Source organism: Lissotriton vulgaris, chromosome 9, assembly GCF_964263255.1.
Source record: "Lissotriton vulgaris chromosome 9, aLisVul1.2, whole genome shotgun sequence".
In the NCBI taxonomy this organism is placed as follows: domain Eukaryota; kingdom Metazoa; phylum Chordata; class Amphibia; order Caudata; family Salamandridae; genus Lissotriton; species Lissotriton vulgaris.
The window spans coordinates 241,534,378-241,553,387 of NC_141697.1; the positions used below are offsets into that span (position 1 = coordinate 241,534,378).

General features: G+C 47.9%; 1 long non-coding RNA gene across 1 annotated transcript in view; it reads right to left on the reverse strand.

The window, feature by feature from the left end:
* The window catches only part of LOC147689912 (uncharacterized), a 61,332-nt gene extending 53,245 nt beyond the window's left edge, over positions 1-8,087 (reverse strand). The window contains exon 1 of the long non-coding RNA XR_015299906.1: positions 7,965-8,087. This is a non-coding gene — a long non-coding RNA (uncharacterized LOC147689912). The remainder of the gene's footprint in view (positions 1-7,964) is intronic.
* Between the last annotated feature and the right edge of the window lie 10,923 nt (positions 8,088-19,010).

Here is a 19,010-nt window from a genome sequence, read left to right on the forward strand (position 1 = left end):
GCGGGAAACACTGAGATACCGTTCGGTTCTCATTTCCCGGGTTGACATGAACGCGGTGATCGTAATTGTTTTTCACCAAACAATCAATATGTGACTAGTGCCGTTTCCAGCACTCATATGCAGTAACTCATGGGACTTTTCCCATTTTGGACTTAAATTCATCTTTCCCTTGCGGGACCAAGCAATGGACTGATCTTCCGTCCAACTTTCTAGCTAACTCCTTATTTAATAATGCAATCGCCATTAATTTCTGGCCAACTTTCTTTCATCTCTCCTCCAGAACCACGTGGGGTGCGTGATCCCTTACCGCACTAACGCTGGTCCCGGTGTGACCATTGAAAGACCAGAATTTTTGGTATGGAAGGCTGCCAGTTCCAGTAAGTACCCCTTTAGGATGTCTTGATAATTTGTGCGTAGACACGCTATCTGTAAGCACCTGACAGTTATACATACTCCCTTTTAGATGAATGCAGGATTACCACTTGAAAGCAAGGAACCCACGACGGTCCTACTACAATGGCCACCCAAGGGCCTCATATTAAGTAAGCATTCCTAATCCAATAAGCTCCACCTGTGTGCAAAACATGAGCTTATTTACAACATGGTAAACTCAATTTAAATTATTATCCATAGGCGCTCCTGTTTCTCTTTGGTCCTGAAGAAGACCCCAGCTTGAGGATATAATCTACCCGTTAATCAGGGGGTCGAAACGTAGACCAGACCATTTCCATTCTCTCAACATCGGAATAATTAATGGAGCTAAACGGATCCTATGTTAAAGAGTACATTGGAACTACAGATCGAATTTTAGACTGTGAAGGATGTATTTTATAGCACTGTGATTGTTCTAAAGGTCACAACTACCTTTACCCAGTCCTCACCTCCTTTCCATCACACCTATCCCACTTAACTTTTCCCTTTTCCATCACTTTGAGCGCGTTGAATTGCCAGTATTTGATATTATTTGTGCTGTTTTCTCCATATGAAGCTTTATATTATTGCATTTATATGAGAGCTGTACCCTTAGGCATCTATGTGATTCAATGAAGTAATTGAATGGCGTATTTTCTATGTTTGAATACATTGATTCTTCATTAACCTTGGTACTCATTGATTGATACTGAGTACCTAATCAACAATGTGCTAAAATAATGAATAAAAATACAAAGCACACTTTGGATATAGTTTAAACATTTTTTTGCTTCACACCTGACTAAATGTGTGTACTACATTTGATGTTACAACTAATCGATAGACTCTGACCATTGCTACTGTATCTGCGATCATAGAAGTAGCTTAAAATTGTAAGATTAAAAATCGGAAGTCTGTGAAAACATTGGGAGTTAGGGTAAAACGCTCACAATAACATTGTAGATGAAGTAAAATAAAGGCAGACACAGTTATGTAGAAAGGCAGAAAGAAGTAGTCCAAAGCAAGCAATTCCAAAGTTAATTAGAAACAAATCTATGAGCCTGCATCGAAGTATATAAACAAAAGTGAAAATACATGCAGCGAAGCTCCCAATAGACTTTGTTTTAAAAGTTAAAAGACATTTAAATATTCAAAATTATCCTGGTAGTAGAAGAAGATGAAATTCATTATATATAGCAAGCAGGATTCCAAGTCTTTAAGGTAGTTGAGAAAAAATGAGTTGAAGTATTCAAAGTCCATAAAAATTCAGAAAAAACAGTGAATGAACACTGAAGTCTGACAAGATCTTTCCAAAAATTGAATCTGGGCGTAGGTTCGGGAAAGTGCTGACTTGACCACCTTGTCGCCAAATTATGTTGTATCTGTGAGAAGTTGGCCCGATATGCAGCGTTCGCTATTCTAGCGACCACTATGTATCGTTCCAAACGACCCTTATGGTGATTGGCTGTAAGTCAACCTTAGACCAGCTATCCTAGTAGCGTGGATACGAGCAGTCTTCGGGCTAAACTCTAGAGGGCGTGTTAAGCCAGCTGTAATACCATCACATACCCCTTGAACACCAAGTGAAAGGACACCACACAAGTGTTATGAAAATAAACAGTATATTTATTAGAATCACAACAGCCCTGTACTCTTTATGAGGACAGGGTACTAAGCACAGAACCAAAGCTCTTAGAAAATACTTCAAGTGCACAATTAAAACAAGTGCCCGAGGGCACGGAAAGTTTAGTGGTCTCGGGCGGACCCGATAAGGCAAGTCGGAAGCGAGGGACTCGGGACCCTAGAGTAAGGAGGCTATGCAGGCACCGAAATGCCGAAGTTACCTAGCCACGAGGGCTGCGGCTGCACAAGTCTTACAGGCGTCGGGGGTCTTCGCTGACGAGCCAGGAGCCGGAAGAAAAGGAGTTGCTGGCCGGCGACCAGTGAGGAATAGTTCGCAGAGATCCAAGCCTGGATCAGTGTTCGTTGATACCTGAAAGCAGAGGGGACCAAGTTCGTACTACTAGCCAGTAGTCAGAGGGTACCAGGAAGGCACCGGTTGGCCGTCACCTCGACTAGGTGAGTGGGCGACGCTAGGCTCTGCAGTCTCACGGACCAGGAGGCGTTGTTGGCGACCAGGATGGAGGTGCGAGCTGTCCCATGAAGGTTGATGCTGTCGGCGTCGCTGGGCCCAGGATTGGGGCAACAAGCCTTGGCAGATTTCAGGGCCACGTGGTGGGCCTAAAATGGCGTCTTGAGTGGACCAGGAGGGTCCGGGGTGCTCCTCTCGAAAAAGGGAGCAAGGGCCGATCTGGAGCAACCAGACCAGCAGCGTTGGTTGTTGGATGTCGTCAAAGAAGGGCACAAGCCAGCGGCTAGTGACCAGACAACGTGCTGAGCAGCGAGCAGAAGGGCCCCACGCAGATCGTGGAGATGCTGGGAGACTGCACTTCGGTGCTGGAGCTACTCAGGGTCGGGGCTTCTCGGACCCCAGAGCACTCACCAGAGAATTGCTTCGATGGTCGTGCTGATTAAGAAAGCGTGCAGGTTTTGATGATGGCCGGTCCCTCGAGGTCTCGTCGCACCCACAGATCGCAGCTGAGCTGACGTCGTGGGTAGAGGTCAGAGGTGCCAGGGAAGCCGGTTCTCGTCGAGCTGGGCCGTCGGATCCTTGAGGAAGGACTTGCAGCAAACCGCAGAGTTCTTAGATGGTGCCTGCGGATGCAGGGTGACTACTCCTTAGCCACAAGGGAGAAATCTTGAGAAGAGTCTCGAAGTCCTTTCGTAGAAAGTATTCTTGATTCAAAGATGATCTAATTTGGAAAGGTCCCCGCTCCGGCCTTTTATCCTAAAGAAAGGGGCGGGTACATGACTAGGTCCTGCCCTAAGGATGGGACCAGGAAGGGGGGTAGTTACACCCCTCTCCCCCTGCTGGACTTTCCCCAGGTCAGGGGCTGCGCGCCCCTGGAACTGGTTCTAGCCGGCAGATGCGTAGTGAGCACCGGGGTGCCACTCCGCAGTCACCTTCTTGTAAAGCCCTACCTACCCAGAATACACAAACCCTGTCTGGGACGGTGCGAACACCGCCCTTGACAGGAAACCCTTTGTCCAAGCTCTCCTCGCTGGAAGGACTCCCAGCAGCAGGAGGTCAGACTCGTGTCTGTGGTGGCAGCATCCATTTTGTGGAGCTGAGGCTTCAGTTAGCTTTAACCGGGGTTCACAGTTACGTACATGTCGTGTCCCTCTAGAAGGGCGGAATGCTAACCTCGTCGCCAGAATTGGTGAGGGGGCAGCAGCCCGATTCGTATGACACCTTACTCGACATGTCTTGATAACGCGATACCGAAGTTACCGATATGATACGCGTTATCATGGAACAGCCATTGGGTCTTGGTTCCGCAAGCTGCAACCGGGCTCGGCTCGTGCCAGAGCCCAATTCACACGGTTCCATGCACTCTGCCTTCAGGATTGTCAAGGCCTGCCATAGGAGTGACTGAGAGGAACTCGGGTGTCCATTTTAAGGTTAGGTATAGGGATACTACACCTACAGCAACGGGCGAGTACGCCACGTGGCCCCAGCTGTCGTGCAGCCAGTTGTGTCAGATTTAGATGGCCATCCAGGGGTGGCATAATACATGCTTCAGCCCCTGGTAGGCCCTGGGTACACCGATGCCCTGAGTTACAGGGTCTGACAGGGTGGCCCAGTTCCAATTGGGTAATGCACCTAAGGTACACATATCAATTTAGCGAGAGAACAGCTAGGCTGTGGGTCTGATTGGCAGGCCCACAGCCCGAGAAAGTCGTAAACCAGTGAGTGCCCCCACCACCCATTTAGCCTATCCGCTAGTATTTTTGAATAGATCTTATAATGAGAATTTAAAAGCGAGATAGGCCTATACGAGTCGCAACAGTCTGGTGGTTTGTCTGGTTTTAATGTAAGCGTAACAGTAGCTTCATTCTATGAGGGAGGGATCTCTTCTCCCTTTTCAAATATAGCAGAAAAAAGTTTTTTTAGAACCGGGGCTAACACTTTCTCTTATTTTTTATATAATTCCAAAGGGACGCCATCCGGACCCGCTGCTTTATTTGATTTCCCTAATTTAATGGCCTTCCCAATTTCTTCCTCCGTTAACTCCTCATTAATACCCTCCTTCTGACACTCTGATGTTTCCAGTGGGAGCTCTTGATGTAGCCATTCTAAAATCTCGGCCCCTGTTGTATTCAAGTCCTCTGTATATACTTGCTTGAAATATTTTAGTATTAAGTCCTCTATACTATCCCCCACTTTTATTGGGTCCTTTATGTAGCTCCTTGCTTGGTCACTTTTTATCTTCCAAGCTAAAAGCTTGCCACACCCCTCCCCATAGTTAAAATGAGCCAGTTTACCAGCGCGCCATCTATCGTGTAACCTCTTTTCTAGCACGGCTACTAAGTTTAATTTATGAGTCTGAATAGAAGCTTGACCCTCCTCACATCCTATCTTATTATTGTGTATCCTGTGTTCCAAAGACTGAATCTTTCTTTCTAAGTCTTGGATTTCCGCTTTCCTCTGCCTATTCTTATATACTTGAGCCAATGTAATTCTCCCTCTTAAAAAGGCTTTATAAGTGTCCCAAACTATACCTAAGGGAGCACTTCCCAAATTATTATCAAAGAATTCTTGAGATTCCGGACTCAGCCTTTCCATTAACGTGTCATCCACCAATATGGTGCGATCCATAGTCCATCGCTTTTGCACACCCGTATCCTGAGGAAACAGTGTTAGCATTATGGCTGAGTGGTCTGACATATGCGCACCCACGTGATTTACGTCTCCAACTTGCTGCTGTATGCTTTGGTTCACTAGAAAGAAGTCTATTCTAGACCTGATGTCCATATTTTTTGTTATTAAATGTAAAACTCCTCAACGACCCCTTCTTTTCTCTCCAGTTGTCACACCACCATAAAGATTTAATTGTGTTGTTTATTAATGTCCTCGACTTGTTATATGTTTTACTCCTGCTTTTTATAGACCGATCTAAGTTGCCGTCTAAGACCACATTAAAGTCTCCTGCCATTATGACCGAGTCCGGAAAATCCAATAACTTCGAAACCAACTGACCAAACGGCAGAGGGTTGTCAATATTGGGCCCATAACACCCAACCACTGTATATAGCTGCTTATAGCATTTTATCTTCCCAATTGCCCATCTACCTGTCCTATCTACTCTACTTTCCATTACTTCAACTTGGGTGTTTGCTTTTATCAGAATCGCCACCCCTCTTATTGTAAGTTGCTGTTCCGAACATATCAAACTTTGTACCCATTTCCTTTTCTCAAAAAGCTCTTTCATCTCCTTACAGGATAAGTGCGTCTCTTGTAACAAAATAATTTGAGCTGGTGCATCCTTCAAGTACTGCAGAACCCTCTCCCGCCTATGCGATCCTCTTAGGCCATTTACTTTCCAAGATAAAAAATCCACTTGCGGCTTCTGACTACCTGCCATCTCTTCTGTTCTCTCTGGCTACATTACAACCTGGTATTCGATGTATATAGAGGACAAACATTTTTTTTGTCTTTTTTTCCCCATGCTCCCACACCTGTGCACTAAAGTCCACTCTTGTGCCCCAACCCCCTACCCTAGGGAAGGCAGCTGTCTCAGAGATTGATTCTAAAAAACGTTCTGTATCTTCAACTCTGCGGAAGTTCTGCATTTTATTGTTATACATAACACGCAGACTGGCGGGGAATTTTAACTGTACCGTTGCTCCCAGACTCTTAAATGGCTCAATCAGTTTTCCTAATTCCCATTGCCTGTTCGCAGTAATTTGTGAGATATCAGATCTAATCTCAAAGTCATGTCCATCTACTGTCAAAAGTCTTAGCCTTAGTGCCTTTAGAAGAATTTCCTCTTTCAAATTATATGTGTGAAAGTTCACCAATATTTTCCTTGGTTTGCTTTTATTCAAATTTCTATAAGGGTCTCTGTGCACCCTCTGTATATCTTTCATTAATTCTTCTTCCGTCCATGACCCTTTCAATCCCTCTTACAACAAATGCACCACAAAAAACTTAACGTCTTCTCCCTCTGCTCCCTTTGGAATCTTTAAAATCCGCAGATTACACCGCGTTGATTGTTTTCTAATGATTCAATTTTATCTTTCAATACCCTCTCACCCCCTCTAAGGTCGGTAATTTCCCTGGTGTTAGCTTTTGTTTGAGAAGTTAGATCTTTCACTTCCACCTCAAACTATGTGCAGTCCTGGTGGTCAGCTTAGTCCAACTTCCTTCCTAAATTATCCCAAACCGATCTGATCTCCTTCTGGTTCTGCTCAGAATCTGCTTCGTACTTCGGTCGTTAGTAACTGAAGTAACTCCACTACAGATTGTGTATTAATGCAGTCGATGCCGCAAACTGAGACTGTAGTAGAGGTTGAGAATGAGACTACAGAAGTGGCACCAGCGTCGGCCCCGACTGAGCTGACAAAGATTGGGGCTGTACGAGCGTCGAGGATTGAGATAGTGGCATAGATTGCGTGATTGTAACTTAGGGGGCTGCACCGGATGAGGCTGTATCGAAGATAGTGGGTTAGATTGAGCTTCTTCCTGCCTACTTCCTAATTGCATTGTTGCTCCCCCTCCAGTGTTGGTAGCCATCTGTGTCCCTACTATTTCTACTTCACCTTGGTACAAGATCTGAGGTGACGAAACCTGTACTGGAGGGGTTTCCTGCTGTATCGGGGGCTGACATTGGCTCAATTGTAGGTCCATTATTTCAAAAGGATCTCCCTCTCCAACTCCTGATTGTCCTTGTTCCCTCTTTATAGCCACCCTTTCTTGAGATTCCGAAATCTCCGCCAGAATCTGGTATTTATTAGCACTTAAAATATTTTCCTCTTTTGAGGCTGCTTTAGGCGAGGCTAACAGATTTTTTAACAGAACTGTTTTTGGAACTACCTTGAAAAAGGTTCTAAGGGACGGGGATATCTTAAGGTTTGCGACTTGAGCCTCTCCTTTCTGTGTCCTTTTATTTTTGGGGGTTTTACTTTTAGGGGTCACCCACTCTGCAAGATCATTACCACCCACCTCTATAGGTGGGGTTGTTACCTTTCCTATATCACTAGGTTTACGTGACAGGGACTGCCCCCCCCCCCCCCCCCCACATACGACCCCCCCCTTTACCTTTGCCACTTCTTAGGTGATATCTTTTCTGTGGGGGGTTTACCACTTCTACCCCACCTACAGGTAAGAAGCTGGCTACCACCTGGATCTCCCCCTCTTCACCCTCTTCGTTTGAGGCCCCAACACCCTTTTTACCGCAGAGCTTAAAGACTAAATTCTTGCCTTCCTCTCGCTGCCCATCATCTTCACAAACAGCACCCTTCTTCTCCCTCACCTCTTCTGTCCCCCTTGAATCAATACTGCCTCTACTCATTTTTTAAGTTTTCCTTTTGCAGTCCTCCATGACTCACTCTCCGTGTTAGTAACCTCCGGCCCCTGCCAAGTTCTCGAGCCACACGGGCCCAGCAGGGGTCCTGAATCGCATGTTTTGTAGTATCCACGTTTATTTTACCTTATCTCGCCTTTCTCAATGTCAATGCCAACAATATCGTGTTTTCAGCCTCTCCTGCTGCACTGCTGTACTTCCCTGTAGCTGTCCCCTGCCTCTGCCTCCAATTGCAACCAAGACCGAGCTAGCAGATTCCAGAGTTCGATTCCAGGAGTTCGATTCCAGGAGTTCGACAGGCAGAGTATGCAGAGCTCGATTCGCTCTTCACTCGCGGCGTTCTCCCTGCCTGCTCCGCATCCCCAGCTCTCAGTCTCCCGACCTCGATCGCGGTAAGTTTCCCGAATTTATGCCGCGTTATCAGGATTTTCCCAAATACTAACTACCAGATACTCACAATGTTCACGCAACTGTAGCATCCTTTTTTGGCATCCTTCTCCGGGAAATTGCCATTATTTTACCTCCCCTTCGTGGCCGTGTTCTAAGCGGCTGCCATAGTTCCCGGTTTTCATGAAACGTCTTAGAATAGAACAGAATGTAATACAATTTAGTAGGACATTTCAATAGTCATTTCTATGGAGAACTGTCTAGAAGTGCGGGACATCATAACAGTAAAACTGAACAGTTTAGTTCTCATTAACATAGTGAGTAAACATGGGCAGCATGATTACATTAAATCAGAAATGTTGTAACGCTCGCTTGAGTCTAAGTAGACTGATTACTCTCCTCGGGTTACCCAGGAGCTTGTTCTGCGGGAAGGGTCCTGGATCTCGAGAAGTAACTTTGCCATAGATGCCAGTTTGAACCGGGATTTTACAATTATAGTTTGATTCCGATACCACAGAATCAAGAACACACTTTATTGAGAGAGGTGCAGTGTAAAGTGTGATCTTTCCAATTTTTATCACTTTCAAGTACACATGTTAGTATAAGTTCCGATCATCCTAAAAATGTGCTCTTTAAAAGTTAAGGTGCACTCATTCAGTCTAAGCATTGTAAAGTGTTATTACATCTATTGCACTGATTATTCAAAGTGCAAGTGCTTTCATTCTGAAACTAATCTTGTCCTGTTTCCATGATCGTATTAATTATTCCAGCTGATCCTCTCGCTCACCAAGAACCCCCACACCGCCAAAACCAACCTCCACGAAGGAATGAAGGCCATCGCTGACTGGATGAGGAACAGCCGACTGAAGCTGAACTCGGACAAGAAGGAGGTCCTCCTCCTCGGCTCCACCCCCTCGGCCTGGGATGACTCCTGGTGGCCAACGGAACTAGGAGCACCCCCTACACCCACCAACCAGGCACGAAACCTAGGGGTCATCCACAATTCCACACTCTCCATGAAAAAAGCAGCTCAACGCCATCTCCTCCTCCTGCTTCAACACCCTCCGCATGCTTTGCAGGATCTTCAAGTGGATCCCCACCGACTAGAAGGACGGTCACCCAGGCCCTCGTCAGCAGCAGACTGGACTACGACAACGCACTCTACGCAGGAGCCATGGCCAAACTCCTGAAACGACTCCAACGCATCCCATTTTGGCGGCCATCTTAGGTGGGGTCACATTCGCCGAGCGGTCTAGTCGCCCTATAAAAGGAGGGCTTAGCGACCAGACCGGGAGATAGAGAACTACTGAGAGGCTGCTAGTCGAGCGCTCAGTTGTTGTTTTAGCTGATAAAAACTGCACTTGATTTTTTCCTTTGTGTCCGATCCCCCCCTGCATTTAGCACTACATTTTAGGATTAAAAAAACAGAACTTTTAAAATCTATTTTAGAATTTTCTTACTGAATGCTCCTACCCTCGTTTGGGCTGAGAATTCATTTCCCTCAGTCCCCGATCCCTGGGTGCTGTGTTTAGACCTGGTCCCGGGCTCGATCCCGTTTTGGCGGCCATCTTAGGTGGGGTCACATTCGCCGAGCGGTCTAGTCGCCCTATAAAAGGGAGGGCTTAGCGACCAGACCGGGAGATAGAGAACTACTGAGAGGCTGCTAGTCGAGCGCTCAGTTGTTGTTTTAGCTGATAAAAACTGCACTTGATTTTTTCCTTTGTGTCCGATCCCCCCCTGCATTTAGCACTACATTTTAGGATTAAAAAAACGGAACTTTTAAAATCTATTTTAGAATTTTCTTACTGAACGCTCCTACCCTCGTTTGGGCTGAGAATTCATTTCCCTGGGTCCCCGATCCCTGGGTGCTGTGTTTAGACCTGGTCCCGGGCTCGATCCCGTTTTGGCGGCCATCTTAGGTGGGGTCACATTCGCCGAGCGGTCTAGTCGCCCTATAAAAGGAGGGCTTAGCGACCAGACCGGGAGATAGAGAACTACTGAGAGGCTGCTAGTCGAGCGCTCAGTTGTTGTTTTAGCTGATAAAAACTGCACTTGATTTTTTCCTTTGTGTCCGATCCCCCCCTGCATTTAGTACTACATTTTAGGATTAAAAAAACGGAACTTTTAAAATCTATTTTAGAATTTTCTTACTGAACGCTCCTACCCTCGTTTGGGCTGAGAATTCATTTCCCTGGGTCCCCGATCCCTGGGTGCTGTGTTTAGACCTGGTCCCGGGCTCGATCCCGTTTTGGCGGCCATCTTAGGTGGGGTCACATTCGCCGAGCGGTCTAGTCGCCCTATAAAAGGAGGGCTTAGCGACCAGACCGGGAGATAGAGAACTACTGAGAGGCTGCTAGTCGAGCGCTCAGTTGTTGTTTTAGCTGATAAAAACTGCACTTGATTTTTTCCTTTGTGTCCGATCCCCCCCTGCATTTAGCACTACATTTTAGGATTAAAAAAACGGAACTTTTAAAATCTATTTTAGAATTTTCTTACTGAACGCTCCTACCCTCGTTTGGGCTGAGAATTCATTTCCCTGGGTCCCCGATCCCTGGGTGCTGTGTTTAGACCTGGTCCCGGGCTCGATCCCGTTTTGGCGGCCATCTTAGGTGGGGTCACATTCGCCGAGCGGTCTAGTCGCCCTATAAAAGGAGGGCTTAGCGACCAGACCGGGAGATAGAGAACTACTGAGAGGCTGCTAGTCGAGCGCTCAGTTGTTGTTTTAGCTGATAAAAACTGCACTTGATTTTTTCCTTTGTGTCCGATCCCCCCCTGCATTTAGCACTACATTTTAGGATTAAAAAAACAGAACTTTTAAAATCTATTTTAGAATTTTCTTACTGAACGCTCCTACCCTCGTTTGGGCTGAGAATTCATTTCCCTGGGTCCCCGATCCCTGGGTGCTGTGTTTCGACCTGGTCCCGGGCTCGATCCCGTTTTGGCGGCCATCTTAGGTGGGGTCACATTCGCCGAGCGGTCTAGTCGCCCTATAAAAACAGTCTCTTATGGCTCCGCGCAGCGGACGCGTGCAGTGGACGCGCCGGACTAGCGCCGGAGTTTCGCCAGAGTTAAGCCCGTCTGTGCCCGTCCGGGCCCAACCGGGTCTGGGGCCAGTGGCTATGCCCGATGCGAGTCCCCAACAGTCTATCACGATTAGGTACACGAAGGATGAGCTTCTATCCCACAGAATACCGAAATACGACAGATGCTGCTATATTGCCAAAGATGGAAAGCGCTTTAGGGGATGTAGAGTTTGCCAACCAGATTTAGGAGAAGCCACCCCCACTACCTTGCGTCGGCTCGCCCTGCTTAATTGCAGATCTCTCCCCTGCCACGCTACAGAGATTAACTCCCTACTACTGGACCACAAGGTTGATGCCTTGCTTCTCACTGAGACTTGGCTATCTGACACCTCGGGTCCGGACGTGGTGACAGCGTTGGCGCCGGGATATCTGATCTACCATCTTGACAGAGGCACAGGGAGAGGGGGGGGTCTGGCCATTATATATAGGGAGTCACTGGGTTGTAAGGCACGTGAGACAGGGGTCAAAGACTGTGAGAGCTGCCAATTCTCACTTCAATTTTCCCCTACCTGCACGCTGACAGCCCTCCTAGTCTACCGGCCTCCTGGGAATGTGGGTGATTTTACATCGTCACTAATGGAAACTACTACTCTGTTGGCTGCGGCCTCATCCAATTTCATCCTGCTGGGAGATCTCAATTGCCATTTTGATGCAGAAACTGACCCTATGATGAGCGAGTTGAGCGCCCTGCAGATGAAATTGATAAATACTGGGGCCACACATGTCAAAGGTCATCTTCTGGACCCCTTTTTTTCGAACATGACGGGTATATCCGCTATGCCTCCCCTCGCTCTTCCTTGGTCCGACCACTCACTGATCATGGCTAACTGGGAGGTTAAGTGTGATGACACGCTCGAACTCAGGAAATTTAGAATAGACAGGGCATGGTCAAGGCTCCCTGTAGAGACCTGGAATGCCCGTCTGGAGGACACCCAGCCTGAGAAGGGTTGTGATCCGGTGACTGCAGATGCTACAGTGAGGAACTGGTTGACCAGTGCAGTGGACCATGTGCTTCCACTCAAGAAGATGCTTATTAGGGACAAGAGAATGGGGTCTGCCCCTTGGTATACCCCAGAGCTCAGAACCCTGAGACAGAACTGTAAACGCGCGGAGAGACTATGGAGGAGGAGCCCGGAGACAGATAGCAGGGAAAAATATCGCATGGAATTAAGAATATACAAACGTGCTATACGTACTGCTAAGGCCTCCTTCAATGGGGAGAGAGTAAATCACGCTGCGTCCTCATCCAGGGAAGCTTTCCTAGTGATGAAGGAGCTTCTTAAACCGCCTGAGCCTATTCCTGTCTACGATAGACCACAGGAAAAATGTCTGGAATTAGCCACTTACTTTAAAAACAAAATTGATATTATTATTAGTTCTCTCCCTTCGGTGATGGGAACATCGCCCCCTTCTGAGGACTTCAGCATGTCGGAAAATCGACTGACGTCACTTGGCCCTGTATCCTCAGGCGAAGTACTGAAGGTCCTCGGGAGCCTGAAAAGTGGCTCACCTCGGGACCCAGTCCCAATGCGGTACTTAAAGCAGGCCGCCCTGGCAATAGGAGAGCCCTTGACCGATTTGATCAATCTCTCGTTCACTCATGGGACTGTGCCGCCTGATTGGAAAATAGCGGTCGTCAAAGCGCTTCTGAAGAAGCCTGGCTTGGACCCGCAGAACTTGGCCTATTTCAGGCCCATCTCCTTATTACCAGGAGTTAGTAAGATCGCCGAGAGGTTGGCAAACCATCGGTTATCCAACTTTCTTGAGGAGAATGGCCGGTTGAGGGACTCCCAGACGGGATTTCGACCGGGCCATGGAACGGACACGGCTCTGCTAGCAGTGGTAGAGGAGGCCAGAAGCACTTTGGACGCAGGGGGATCAGTGGCAGTGATCCTCCTGGACCTCAGTACGGCCTTCGATACCGTCAACCATGGGGTGCTGATACAACGTCTAGCTGAGTCGGGTGTCACAGGAGTGGCCCTGAAATGGTTGGCCTACTTTTTGGAGGGGCGCACCTTCGAGGTCTGGGAAGGAAACGCAAAATCCCCTCCCCTCCCACTTCACTGCGGGGTGCCACAGGGCTCATCCCTGAGCCCCACGTTATTTAACGTGTATATGGCACCCCTGGAGGGTGTGGTGTCTCTGTTTGGCTTTAAGACCATAAGCTATGCGGATGACACCCAGCTAGTGGTGAGTCTGACACAGCTGGAGAAACAGCCTGAGACGCTCCATGCATGCTTGAGAGAGGTGTTTGATTGGATGTCCAGGTCATCGCTCAAATTGAACGGATCAAAAACTGAGCTGATGATCTTGGGCCAGTCAAGTTTTGCCCTCTCGCCAAGCAGCTGGCCCAACTGCATGGGCACCCCGCCTGACCCAAAGAAGGAGATTAAGTGCCTGGGGGTCTGGCTGGAGCCGGATTTGTCCTTTAGGACACACGCCAAGAAGACCGCTGGTGTGTGCTATGGAATGCTCCGGTCGGCCCATAAGGTTCTCCCCCTGCTGCCAGAACTCTCCCGGAAGCTGTTAGTCCAAGGCTTAATCATCTCACGCCTGGACTACAGTAATGCGCTCTTTCTCGGAGCGCCAGAGTCAACGTTTAAGATCCTGCAACAAGTGCAGAACGCAGCAGCAAGGCTGCTGCGGAACGTTCCGGCCAGGCAGTCAGCCAGGCCTGCTTTAAAAGCACTCCATTGGCTCCCTGTCAGAGAGAGATAGGATAGGATAGGATGTACATTTGTATAGCGCGAATTGCTGCCCGGAGGCGTCCAAGCGCTAGGAGAACCGAGTACCTACAGCAGGCCTAGAAAGAGAATTAGGGATAGATTAGCTAAACTGAATGAAATAAATGGGTCTTTAGTTGTCTGCGGAAGGTTGAGAGGTTAGAGTTAGCTCTAAGGTGCAGTGGGAGGGCGTTCCAGGCTCTAGCCCCGTTGTAGGAGAAGGTCCTGCCTCCGGATCTGGATCTTTTTATTTTGGGGGTTTTTGCAAGAAATGTTTGACTGGAGCGGAGGCTTCTGTTAGGCACATAATGGGTAATTAGGTCTTGGGTAATTTTAGGACCAGTGTTCCAGAAGGCCTGATGCGCAGTGCACATGGCTTTAAACAGGACCCTCTGTCGCACCGGTAGCCAGTGGAGAGTAGTCAGGCCTGCTCTCACTGACTGTCTGCGGGGAAGGTCTAATAGAATGCGTGCTGCGCAGTTTTGAACTATCTGGAGCCTTCTGAGGGTGGATTTGGGGGCACCAAAATAGAGTATGTTGTTAAAGTCAAGTCGCGATTGAATTAATCCTTGTATGGCGGTTTGTTTGGCATCCCAGGGAAGGAGGGGGAGGATTCTTTTCAGCATTTTCATGATGCCAAAGCAGGTGGCCGAAAGTTTTGTGGACTGTGTATTAAAGGACAGGGATCTGTCCAGCCACACTCCAAGGCTTTTAATGCTGTTTTTGGGAGTGGGTGGGGGGCCCAGGCTGGGTGGCCACAAAGAGGGGGGAATGCTGGGATCTGGGGAGCCCAGGAGCATCAGCTCCGTTTTGTCCCCATTCAGTTTTAACGAGGAAAGGGACATCTAGGTCTTCACTTCCTCAAGGCACTCTCTAAGCCCGCCTGGGGCCGATGGAGTGGCTTCCTGAGTCATGGAGACCACCAGCTGCGTATCGTCCGCGTAGGAAATGATCTTAATCCCATACGGGCGGACGACGTCAGCCAGTGGCCTCATGTACAGGTTAAAAAGTGCAGGGCTTAGAGATGATCCCTGAGGGACTCCACATTTCAGAGGTCTGCTGGCAGAGAGTTACCTTTAAGGCCCTGTGCATCGCCCACAAGAGCATACAGGGGAAAGGACCAGCTATTCTGAAGGACATGATTCGGCCCTATAAGCCCACAAGAGCCTTACGCTCTGACAACAAACACCTCCTTCAGACAAAGAGAATCAGGAGAGCCCGTTCAGGTGGCAGGAGTTTTTCTATCCATACAGCGCGCGCCTGGAACTCCCTCCCACTCTCACTGCGCTCCGAACCAAACCTTCTCAGATTCCGGAAACATCTGAAAACGTATCTTTTTCCAGAATAATTGTAGCTCCTCTGTTCTCTATTAGTAGCCTGCTCTTGGTTTCTATAAGCGCTGGGATGCCCCAGGGTAACCGTGCGCGGTACAAAATTCAATAATAATAATAATAATAAAGAACGCCTCCGCACGCCTGATCCTCGACATCCCCCGCCGCAGCCACATCACACCCAACCTGAAAGACCTGCACTGGCTCCCCATCAACAAGAGGGTAACCTTCAAGCTCCTCACCCACGCACACAAGGCACTCCACGACACCAGACCAGCGTACCTCAACAGACGACTCAGCCTCTACACCGCCGCCCGCCAGCTCCGCTCTGCCGACCTCGCCCTCGCCACCGTCCCCCGCATCTGAAGAGTGACCGCCGGCGGCAGATCATTCTCCCACCTCGCCGACAAGACGTGGAACACCCTCCCCATCCGCCTACGGCAGACCGAAGACCTCTTCTAACCTTCAGGAGACTCCTCAAGACCTGGCTCTTCGAACAGTAGCAGCACCCCCCCCCCCCCAATACCCCACCCCACCTAGCGCCTTGAGACCCTCACGGGTATGTAGTGCGCTTTACAAATGCTATGATTGATTGATTGATTCCCATGTATACGTAGAAACATGATACCATTCTCTCTAAAAGTGTCTACACACTCATATTCAAGAATTTCTTTAAAAAAATCAACCTAGACCAGTGTGTCCCAAACTGTGGTTGTCACCCACCAGTGGATCGCAAGCCGATTTTTGGGTTGTGGAAAATCTAAACAATAAATAAAGATGCCTTTAAGTTCTGTATTTAACTTGTCACATTTGCTGTGCTTAAAACACAGCTATCAAATGTCGGCCTATGTCTTCCGACAAATTGCTTCTTATGTTTTCAACACAGAGATTGGTGTTTACAAATCCCTTACCCTTTACAGTCCGAGAAAGACAAGTAAAGTGAATAATGTGATAATCTTGCTGGGGTACAGAGAGTTTGAACGCAAAGGCTGTAGGATGTAATTTTTAGTAACACACACCAAAATGTAAATACCTGTAAATGAACTGTACACATTCAGCAGTTAGAAAAGCAACAAGCATTTGCAATGCAATAGGTCTCACATTTACGAGAATTTTAGCTATTGGCATTGTAAATGACAATGCCTTTTATTTATGTGTTGTTTTTTAAACAGATAAATAAAAGGCATTGTCATTTACAATGCCAATAGCTTAAACTCTCGCCAATGTGAGACTGATAGCAATGCAAATGCAAGCGCCCATGCTATAAAAAAAATTAAAAAGCATTAGGAGAGAGCATGTCTTGCCTGCTGTGCTCGGAGACTAATTAAAGCAAAGCCTACCAAATAACAACACACGTAACAGGGGGTGTCGCCATGTGAAGTTACAAATTGAGACAAGGTGGTACTAAGGAGGGACTACTAAGCCTATTGAGCAAAGAACAGCCACAGTCTATAGTGGACAATGACACAAGCCGATGAAAAATATGGGCGGAGCTTCAAGTCCCTACCTGACTACAGCACGCCTGTCAAGGTCCGTGGGGGGATACGGAGTACAATAGGGAACATTGCAGCCGGTACCGCGAATGAAGGCGACAATGGAAGCTGACCTCACAACCGATGAAATACAGCGGGCCATAAACACGATACAGTCAGGGAAAGCTCTGGGTCTGAATGTTTAACGACTGCTGAACTCCCTATTGATCAAAGATCGGCAACGATTGTAGCAATCCCGAAGCCCGGCAAACCACCGGCGGATTGCGCTTCGTACCGTCCAATATCGCTGCTAAATGCGGAAGCAAAGATTTTAGCGAAACTCCTAGCTAGCAGAATGATAACCCATCTTCCGCACCTGATCCACGCAGATCAGTCAGGCTTCATGCCTAATAGAAACACTGCTCTCAACCTTAGGCGAGTCAACGGAGTATTGGCAAGGGCCTCATTACTGACAGAACCGGCAGTTATACTATCACTTGATGCGAAAATGGCTTTCGACATGATCGAATGGCAATACCTCTTCGAAGTTCTGTCCCATATGGGGTTCGGACCTACATTTTTGGCATGGATACGCCTCCTCTACACTAACCCGATTGTCGCGGCGAACGGCCATCTGTCCCGCAAGATACAGTTAGCGAGGGGAACACGTCAAGGCTGTCCCCTGTTACCCTTACTGTTCGCGATAATGTTGGAACCCCTAGCAACCCTGATTAGAACAACCTCGCTGCTGAAAGGGATTCAATGGAAATAGGGGTGGGAAGACCGTCTATCATTATTTGCGGACGATATGCTGGTGTATCTGATGGACCCAGAACAGAGCATACCGGCACAGGGGAAATCTTCAGGGTGTACAATTAATTGGGCGAAGTCGGTGCTATACATTCTGAGGGGACCAGCCCCCGCCCTTGCCACTGACTGCCCTCTCGGGCTTGCAGTGGACTCCTTCAAGTACCTCGGCATACACATAACCCAAGACCCAACAGCATATTACGATAAAAACCTGAAACCGCCGCTAGATAGGTTAAGACACGACGTAAAGCACTGGGCAACTTTGCCCCTGACACTGTTAGGCAGAACAGCTCTATATAAAATGATGGCCCTACCGAGATTTCTGTATGCTCTAGACAACACACCTTATCCGATATCACCGAAATACTTCCGGCAAGTTGCGGCATTAGTATCCAACCAGCTATGGAGCAATCGACCAGCACGAATAGCACACACCAAGATGAACAGAAGTTGGTATGAGTGGGGATTGCACTGCCAAACTTACAACTATACTACTGGGCGACACCGCTAAAAACCATCAATCAATGGATACATGCTCCCCAGGACGACCCGGCCTATTGGGCCGATAGAGTACAGATAGGCACAAACAGTTTACTCACAGCGCTCTATGACAAAAGAGTGGCGGCTGGTCTGATAGGACCTACACGACACCCAGCTACCATATGGCATACGGCACAGGCCAAACTGGGGTGGAAGGGTAAGATCACTAGGCTCACCCCACTATGGGACTCCAAAGCATTGGGACGCCTGAGAAATAGTAAAGGCTTCGCACAATGGGACAATATTGGGATTTCCACAGTGGGAGACCTGTGGGACAAGGACACAGTAGTTCCGTTCGCCCAACTTCAACAGCAGTACGAGTTGGGAGCAAATGAATCATACAGTTATATTCAGATCAGACACGCCCTACTGACGGCAATACCGGGGAACACAGAGGTTCCGGAGGCCTCCCCTCTGGAGGACCGATTGCTGACAGAATATATGCAACATAGTGCCACATCCCTTACATACCGGAAACTAATTAACAAACTACCAGACCCTACACTGAAATTAAGAGAAAAATGGGGGGCTGAAATAGGCACTGTAAAGGGGAGTGTTTCCACTCCTGACCGGGTGCACAGCAAAAATGTTCAAGGCATTACAAAATATGCCACCACATAAGTCACTTGTTTACTTCTTCTTTATTTTCCATATCAATCATCAAAAACTTTTTTGTCATTCTTCTTGCTTTTTCATCTTTTTACACATGTCACAAGGGGGAACGCTTACACTTTTGCTGAACTCTAAATGAGGCAGAAATGCTAATCCAAGCCTTCTTCTGCGCCACGATAGCATATGTAAGTTTGTTCGTGTCCATGAGATTCAT